The sequence below is a fragment of the Monopterus albus genome, unplaced genomic scaffold (assembly GCF_001952655.1).
Source record: "Monopterus albus unplaced genomic scaffold, M_albus_1.0 scaffold108.1, whole genome shotgun sequence".
In the NCBI taxonomy this organism is placed as follows: Eukaryota; Metazoa; Chordata; class Actinopteri; order Synbranchiformes; family Synbranchidae; genus Monopterus; species Monopterus albus.
In genome coordinates this window covers 826,058-835,252 of record NW_018127988.1, presented here as the reverse complement: position 1 = coordinate 835,252, position 9,195 = coordinate 826,058, and the positions used below count along the sequence as shown (strand labels likewise).

The following is a 9,195-nucleotide window of genomic DNA, read 5'->3' as shown; positions in this document are numbered from 1 at the left end:
GGGAAAAACGCAGACCTATTTTGGCTTGGTCCTGTTGCCATGGTGACTCGTAATGTCTTCACTCCATTGTTCAGGGCTTTTTATAGTCGCGTGGCACGCGCCTAACTCTGAGTCAAACAACTCAGAGTTGATTAAACCAACTCTTTTCAGCTGTTCTGAAACCGAAAACTCCGAGTTTTCCAACTCTGGGTAAGTCAACTCAGAGTTCAGGTTTGAACTCTGAGTTTGTTAAACCGCCTTCTTGAAATAGGCCCCTGGTCTCTTGCAGCTTTATTAGCCACTACTAGCATAACACACCTGGATCTCTGACCAAACTGTTGGTGGATAAGCTGCATTGTGAATAATGTTGACACCAAGCTTTTGACAAAAGAGAGAAATCCAACCATATACCACTTATCATGAAGAGGGCCGCAGGGGGCTGGAGCCAATCCCAGCTAGAGAGAGAAATACATGGGATAAAAAAAAAAAAGAAAAAGAAAACTAGCTCTGGTCCTGCTGCATTGGATGTCCATGATGAGTCTAACAGTATTATAGGAGTGCAATGCTAAATTGGTGGAGTACTCTTAAAGGTGCAGTGTGTACGATTTAGATGGCTCTATTAGCAGAAATGGAACAATGTATTTAGAATTATGTTTTTATCGATAATAACCACCTTTATTGGCCAAGTATGTTACCTTCATTCATGTATGAAAATAAGTGGTTGAATGTTCTTTATCTTAGCATGAGCCTTTTACAGTAATTATAAAAATGATTATGTTTTAAACTTTTATTAAATATGTTTTCATCTTTCAGAACGAAGCTATGTGAGAAGTTGACTGTGGAAGACTAAAGGCTGTTTTCCTATTTCTCATATGAGACTCTGTGTGTTGTGATATACCCGACTACAGAATGTTCCAGACGAAGACATAACTGTCAGTCCAGGCTAAACATGTTTCCAGTGTGATTAGCCTCTAAGTCGAGTTATCAGAGCATGCCTTTTAACTATATATTGTACTGTGTGAACCTGTCTTATTCAGACAACTCTGTATTGCTATGCTGACTTGTCTCCTTGTTGCAAGAAAAGTAAACTGCTTAAATTGATTCCAGTGACTTCGTTGCTTTATTATAAATTCCTATGACAACAGTATAGGGAGAGGGTCCCCTTTTACAAAGGCCACAATGTTTCTACAGAAACCTAGAATGGACACACCAAACACCAGCCCTGGAGAGGGAATTTCATGTTGAAGTACTATAGGTAATAATAGGTTCACTGAGTTCAGTTTCTAAATATTTAGCTAATTAAAGTAGCCTCCTCTCTTGATATATGCTGCTCGATGTGGTTGTAGATGACCTGGCACCTGATGGCCACCGTAGGTTCTTTTGTGCTTGAAAGGAAGGGGTGTGGGTTAGTGGGTATTCAGATGGTTGCTATCTGCAACCTCACACTAAATTTTATACACCTCACCTGCACAGAAATATGGAAAAACTACAGTTAAGGTGAGGCAAATAAAAGATTTAGTTAAAGTCTGGGAAAGACTTTGCATGCCTTTTTAACATCCAGCCTTCCCCACTCTTACTTACTCACTACATAAAGGACATATCTGCAATGTCGGCATAATTTGTAGGAATAATGGACTGTAAAACCAATTTCAGCTGAAACTAAAGCTCTGTGCTGCTGATTCACATCATTGTCTGTACCAAGAAAACCGCTTAAAATGTTTGGAGGAGTGACAAAACAAGAACTTGTACCTGATGAAAATGCCACTGTGGCTAATGTAACACCACTTCTGGCTTTGAACTGGCAAACAATTAGAAACACTTAACAGGGATATTTACTAAGGTTTTGTGGTTGGGGTTTTGCACCATAGAAAAAAGAAAAGTGGCTTGGAATTTATACATTTCATCTCATGCAATATGTACAGTATTTCAAGACGTTCCTGTTCAGGGGTGCAAAATGAATGAGGAGAGAATGGAAATTTATACAAGCACCCACGGTGCCTGATTTACCACTGCTGCAGCAGAGGAAAGTGTGACGCAAAATTTTATGTCATGAGAAAGCAGGTGTAAAATTTTGCAACACTGCTGTCACCATGACAGATTTTATTCATTTGACATATGGAGTTAAAAACATGTTTAAGGAGAGAGAAGGTGTTTGTAAATCACATCACTCACCAGAGAAGAATGTGAGGAACTTGTTACAGGCTTTCATGTCAAACCATGCTTCACTTACTGAATGGAAAGAAAAGATCATTTGACTGGCAGGAGACTATGTGGCTCCAGCTACAAGATATATTTGTTAATTTCATTAACCATATTCAAGTTCAGTCGCTGTAAACATTCTTCTCAGTCCACATGTGGGCAATACAGGCATTAGGTCCTTATAAGTGGCTGTGTATTCAAATTAACACAGCTATGGGTGTGCTCATTTACCTAATCATTGTTGGCAAATACACCACTAAATAAAATTAAGTAAAAAAACTGATGGTAATTTATGAATAAATGTTGTGCTAAATGTGACACAAAGCCATATACTGCCTCCATCAAAATAACTTGTAATCTCCAGAAATGTATTTATGATTCTATGCAGTGAAGTGTAACAATTAAGCCAAAGGTAGGACAACGACAGGTTGCGTTTGTAATTGGTTAATTTGTTGCGCAAAAAAGTTTACGGATCATACATAGGCATGAACAGTAATTAATGATTCTCAAATTTCTTTTGCTTGATTAATTCTCAGGCTATTTCAAGATGTTTAGTTTAATAAGCAGTACTTCAGTGTACTGTACTGTACCACTGTGATGTCATTAGCCCTGTCTACACTGTCAGCACTGTCAGTGTTCTGGTGTGTGGAGGATTAATCAAAATCAGGTTGTTGTGCTTGACCGGCAAAACACCACTGTGTCCTGTGTAATCAGAATTATCATAGCCATAATCCTCTCTAATCGCTAAGGAAACAACCATCTCAGGAATTTTGTTATCTTATGTTTGGACTGTAAATGGGTGAAATAGAGTGTTGGAATACATATCCCATGCCATCTGTAAGCCTGATGGTGTTGTCAGCAGCTTTAATACAAGAGAGATTTATGTTTGATGGAGAGCTTATCACCCTGAATCCAGCTGTGGGGAGATCAGAGGCATGTTTTTTTTTCAGAATCAGGAAGCTAATGTGGCCTAACTTCTTAGCAATAGTATGCTGACATCGTTGATATCAGTGTTTGCGAAAGCACAGTATTTGTGCTTGCACTTTGCAGCTGCTAATGTATTATCACAGCAGTACTGGGCCCAAACATATTCTGTATTTTGGCTCAATTCCCAGATGAGATTTGAGCTTGTAAAGGTATTTTATGATAGGATGATTAAATGTGGCTCAAACCACCTCAGTGAAAAAAATGACCCCCCTGTGTGATTAACAACACTTAGACAACCTCTTCACACCGAAGTGCTTACAGTATAGACGCTGATTGCACTGCCAAAGATTTGAGGTGGGCATATTCACCTTAATTACAAGAAATAATTGAAGTAATTATAGAGGGAGCCAAAAGGGATCTCTTTGTATTTCTACCCCTATGAGTCGCCCATGCCTGACAGTAAGATTATTTTTATTTGTTGGGAAGCTATGCATTCTTGTCAGGTCATAAATCTTTATTATTTTTTTTCTTCCCTAATGAACAAAGCACTTCACTGTCTTGTGTCTCATTCACCCAAAGGGAGCAACCTGGGGTTCATTAATTTCCTAGAGATTTACCCTAGCCTTAACCATAACCACTACTTGCTTAACCCTAACCCTGTAAAACCAACAATGCAGCAATAAAATTGTAACACTGCAATAAGCCATGGGGAGATGAGACTTCACATGCCTACTGTAACTACATTAAGGTCTGTTCAAGGGTTACAGTAAATAACATACTGATGCTCTTTTCATACAGACTAAATAGATTCTGCTGTTCAGCTCAGTGAAAGGTATTGTATATACACTTCCAGCACTTCACTATAGCAGGAAGGAAACCTTTTTCCTTTCCTCAGTTGTTAAGACTGAGGAAATGAAGTGTTTATGCTAACCAGGAGGATGTCATCTCTAATTACACTCAAATTGTCACTTGGGATTTCATTTTCAGACCAAACTCTGTGGACAGTTATCAGATGCTCTACGGTCTTATAGGTGTTCTCGCCTCCCCGATGGCTGCTCAGCTTAAGTTCATCCATCTTTGAATTGACTATGTTTAGATGTATAGGGCTGGCCTCGCAGCTAATGGTATTCATAGTGTGTGTTCGCCTTCCAGCCTAGCCTGGGCACTCATTCACTGTGATTTAGTGAAGCTGAAAACCATGATTTTCAGTCTGGCTTTTGAGGGGAAGCACCAGATATTTATACGTTTGTTTACAGGGTGCTGTAAAGACCTTAATTCAGCAGCAATGAGAGGAGGAGAGGGTGTGTCTACAGCAAACCTGTGTGTGTGTGTGTGTGAGGAAGCACTCACAAATCCGCTTGTTCTTTTTGATAAATAATTGAGTGCATAAGGGAAGCAAGAAAGGATTTAATGATGTGTTCATTTTGACTTTTGCCACAGTGAGAGAACAGAGAATTCACAAGGGAGACGATCATCACAGATGGGTTCAGGTGCATTTATATTTCACAGGGGACACAAGCCATTCTATGTAGGGTAAGACAGAAAGGTGCTGTGTTTTAAGCAGAGGGAATTTAGGGACCAGATCCCAAATGGAAGCAATGGTATTCTCATTCTCATGAAGGTTACATAATCTCCATTTCTTGCAACCCAGTCTCACAGCAAGATATGTTACGTCAGTCCGCAACGTAAATCTTACTACTCTTACAATAATACCTCGAAAATCGTGACATTGCAGTGTTTTTCTCAATCAAATTGAAACTGGTATGGTTATTTTTACGCACATGGTTAAGTTTAGGCACACAAACTAGGTGGTTAAGGTTAGGAAAAGGCCCTGGGTTCGGTTAAAACACTATCGTTGGTCACAATCTCCACTTCTCCACATGAAAGTCAGGTGTTTGTGTGACCCATCCACCCACCCCAACCACCACCTTCGAGAGTTTTTATCATTAGTTCCAAACCATACGCCTTCAACGGACACTACATGTTATTTTTCAGATCCACAGCTGATGACAGTAATGTGCCATTTCCTTGTTTGACCACCATCATAACACACCAAGCAGAAGACCACAAAGAAGCATGCTCGACTGCAATAAAAAAAAATGTTGCCATGTAACAATTTTACAGTCATTATTGTGACACTACTACATTTTACACTATGGGCCAAGCTATTATACATTGTGCTGTGAGACAGGACTGGTTCCTGACAATGCTTCGCCATCAACATAACTTTGATAAACTTACCATTGATCACTAAAAGCTAGAGCTTAACAGAAGATTGCTTCTCACAGATCGTTAGCCTTCTCTGATGTCATCTTTAAAGGCATTACCCTTCTTTGATGATATCCCTGTCCATTAGTGATAGTGCATAAAATGAGCTACTGAGGAATACGGCTCTCACACATCTATGACCCTGCGACTGATGATCATTCCCCTGGTGAGAGAAAAGACTAAGGAAGTGTCACCCATAATCTTTGCCTTTTAGATCACCAGCATGGAAAAACACCAGGACAAACATCGATAATATGTTCCTGTCCCAGCAGATTTAAAGTGTTAAGTGGTCCTTGTTGGTGATGGGAGTGGTTTAAATGTGAGAGTGGGTGGCTGGAGGGATGAGGGAGTGGAGTGTATGAACGATGCAAATAGGTGTAACAGGAAAAAACGTGCAGCAAATCTGCTTTGGAACCTCTCCATAGAAAACACAAGCACACATTCATGCATGTGCATCACTGCCCTATTATATTTAAAATTGCCCACTACCATTGTTCTAAGAAAGAGAGGTGTGTGGTTCCAGTCTTACATCAGAGAAGGGAGCCTCACATGTTACACCGGCAGGGAAATATTTACCCAACCTGACAAAATAGCAGAAATATATGCGCTCTTTATATTCACACTCATTTCAAACATCAAAGCATGTCTGAGATTTAATCTAGTGGTTACGCTCCCCGCTGACTTTTACATTTTCACCTGACAGCCTCAGCAGCGAGCAGCAGGGCTTGTCTGCTGCTGTCAGAGTAATGTTTGTCTTGAATGTAGTTCTAATCTAGGTGATAGTCAAAATCAATAGACATTTGAGAAGAGAGACAGCAAAAGGCTGGTGGGTCAAATCATTCACCTTAAATTACTAAGGCAATACAAGAAATTGCTGCAGGGCTGCCTTGGGACATGCCAGAAAGTAAAGCGCATCATCTCAAACAAAAAAAGTAGTAGTAGTAAAGAGGAAAACACAGATAGGAAAGATCATTAGGTTGCAGACCACTGACTACAGCAGAAGTAGTTAACAAATTGTGCATGTTTGTGTTGTATGAGTCAAGGAAACAGAAACACAACTGACAAACAGATCTTTAAAGGTCCTGTGAAAAAGAGGGTTTGATTTATTTCAGTTTACTCATGCAGCTTTGAAGTGGCTATAATCAATATTTTTATATTAGCCAAGGACTGCATGCCCAATTCTGTGTAGTCTCTCATGCTGATGAGGCCAGAGAGAATTAGCAAACAACTCTCTAAGACAGCTTTATAGGCGTCTTTTAACTATAAATCGTTTTGGTTTTATGGCAACTTTAATATTTTGCTCTCATGGCAATGCTTTTTGGCACAGAAGACAGTTGTTTTTAGTAAAAAAGCACTCAAAACCTAAGATACACTACGAAACCTCCCCAGCACTAAACTAAAGACAAGCACTTGACAACTAAATGGTAACCATACTGTAATGGAGCCATAAGCAGCTAAATAGCAACATAAACAATTAGGTGATAAAGCTTTACAAACAGTGCTGTAGGTTAAACTTAATATTTTTGAGACTAAGCTGATCGTACAGATACTTCCACTACATTACAGCAGGGAAAAGAACTGGACAGTCATCAGTGATGCATGTAGATTCATATCATTGAAGTTACTGTAGATGACATTTTTTAGCTATCAATATTGTGATCTTTGTCTTTAAAATGTTTCAGGTAAACAATAATGTGCAAGAGGTTACATGATGCATTTGTATTCCAAGTCATGCAAAGAGTGTAAGTATTATTGCACATAACTGAAAGTTACTGTAGATGATCCTTGATCTGGGACAGTCTCACTATTTGTTCAGCATGAATGTATTCCCTGAAAATTTTCTTTCCTTTTTTTATGGAACGCAGCTTCTATCGTGTCCTGTAATCTGCCTTTTGAATGAGGAACAATTGTGTTTACATTTGAGAGGAGAAACTAATAACAGAGCTGAGCTGAACGCCACAGTCCACGTTTACAACACTGCTTCCTGTTTCCTCACTAAAAAGGCAGGCTCCTATAGGAATACTGTCAATTTGCCAGAAGTTCTTCCAGCTGCTTATTTTCATTAAACTTCTCTTATGGATTACCCGTAAGAGAAAATTGGACCAAGCCTGGGCCAAATACAACTTTAAAATTACACTTCTATTACACTGGAACAGTGTGTCATGCTGAGGCAGTCATTTTAGGACAAGTCAGCTATATTACTTTGGTGTCAAGGGAGTAGCTCCCTGGCCAATTGAGCCAAAACAAAATCCTCAGAAATGTCATTTTAATCCAGTTGAGCTCCTCTCACAGGGCTTCAGGGCTTGATAAGTTTGCCAACCAAAGTTATGAAGAAAGATTATTGTTGGAAGATTTTAGCCCAAGTGCTTCAAGCTAAAATATATATATTTATGTTTGAAAACTGCCTATTTCACTTAGGCTACCGTTTTTATCAGCTAAGGGAAGCTGCACTTGATAACTGTAATTGCTTTCTGTTGTTTTGTAGAAATTCACTCTTACATTGTGTCTTTTCTTCTTCTTAATCTCCTCCTCTTCTGAATCATGTATATGCTAAGCAACGCTGCTGCTTTGTCACCTTAAAGTAAAAAATACAACAGCATCATAATCAAATCTGATTTTATCATTAAGGTTTTATCTGCTGTGCTAACACCAACTAGCTAATTACAAATGCAATTATCCTCTTACCGCTCGCCTTTTCTGTCTGATGGATGTTGGATGGTGTATAATTTCCGATGCACATCTCTCCTGTTCTGTTTATCACACACTCATCACTGCTCCACCACTTACATCTGCAGCATGGCATCAATCATGTGGAGTGCTGAGTCACTTCCTTTTGTGAAAACTATTGTCTGTGAGATACATTGACTTCCTGTCTTAAGTATGTTCGATACATTTAGTGGTGTCAAACCCAACACTTTTCCTTCCTGCACCTACAACAATGGAATGTCTGTAGCTGTTGCCCTTCCTAGCCTGGTATGTGTCAGGGAAGGAGTGTTTATTTGTCCTGTAGTTAGAAACAAAGAAGCACAAAACCTTTGCTTGTGTTCAGCTGGACTGCAGGATTTAATCTCAGTCTCCATCAAAAACTGGAATACGAGTCATAGTTACTAGATTCACATTTGGCAGTACCTTCACATGTCAGTATAATTCTGGTATGTGTAAATACAGTATTTATTAACCAGTACATAAACCCCTGTTTGTTCTTCTTCCAATACATTAACCTAACATTTCCAGTATCCTCCTTGAGCAAACACTTGGTGACAGTGGGCGGGGGTGGGGGGGGCACTCTGTTTAACAGAAGAAACCTTCAGACAGACTTTGGCTCTGGGTGGAGGGCGATATAGCCTCAACAGGTTGGGGTGAGTGGATAGAGGAGAGAGCACAGAAAAGCGTCATGACACAAAAAACAATCAAGCGCTGGGCAGGTTGATGTGGCCAGTGACTGCTCATCAGAAATGTGCAGCTTCAGAGTCAGAGACACCTGAGGAAAGGTACAGGATGAGAGAGAGAGGAGACACAAAGTTAATGATGTTCAGTGGTGACATATGAAAAAAAAAGTGGAGAAAGACGAGAAGAGAAGGGACGCTTACCCATGTTTTGGCGTATTTAATTGTGTATTGGTAGCAATGAACAGTACCATAGCCTCCTAATGAACTGTATTTAAACCTTTTACGCTTGCCATTTTGTTCTTTGATCAGTGCACTGTACTTACTAAGCTTGCCCCTGAATAGGATGTTTGTTATGCTGTTTATCATAAAAGGGGAATGGCAGCTGTTATGAGAATTATTTTAGTTTGGACAGGGAGAATCTCCACAGTCCTTG

General features: G+C 39.6%; 1 protein-coding gene across 2 annotated transcripts in view; it reads right to left on the bottom strand.

Moving 5' to 3' along the window:
- LOC109966293 (uncharacterized) overlaps positions 1-8,107 on the bottom strand; it is a 23,800-nt gene extending 15,693 nt beyond the window's left edge. The window contains exon 1 of one of the 2 annotated variants that reach the window (XM_020611035.1): positions 8,059-8,107. The gene's annotated coding sequence lies outside the window, so the exon portion shown is untranslated. Of the gene's footprint in view, positions 1-7,872; positions 7,939-8,058 lie in introns of those variants that run through there. The other variant, XM_020611036.1, reaches the window with a different exon arrangement.
- Between the last annotated feature and the right edge of the window lie 1,088 nt (positions 8,108-9,195).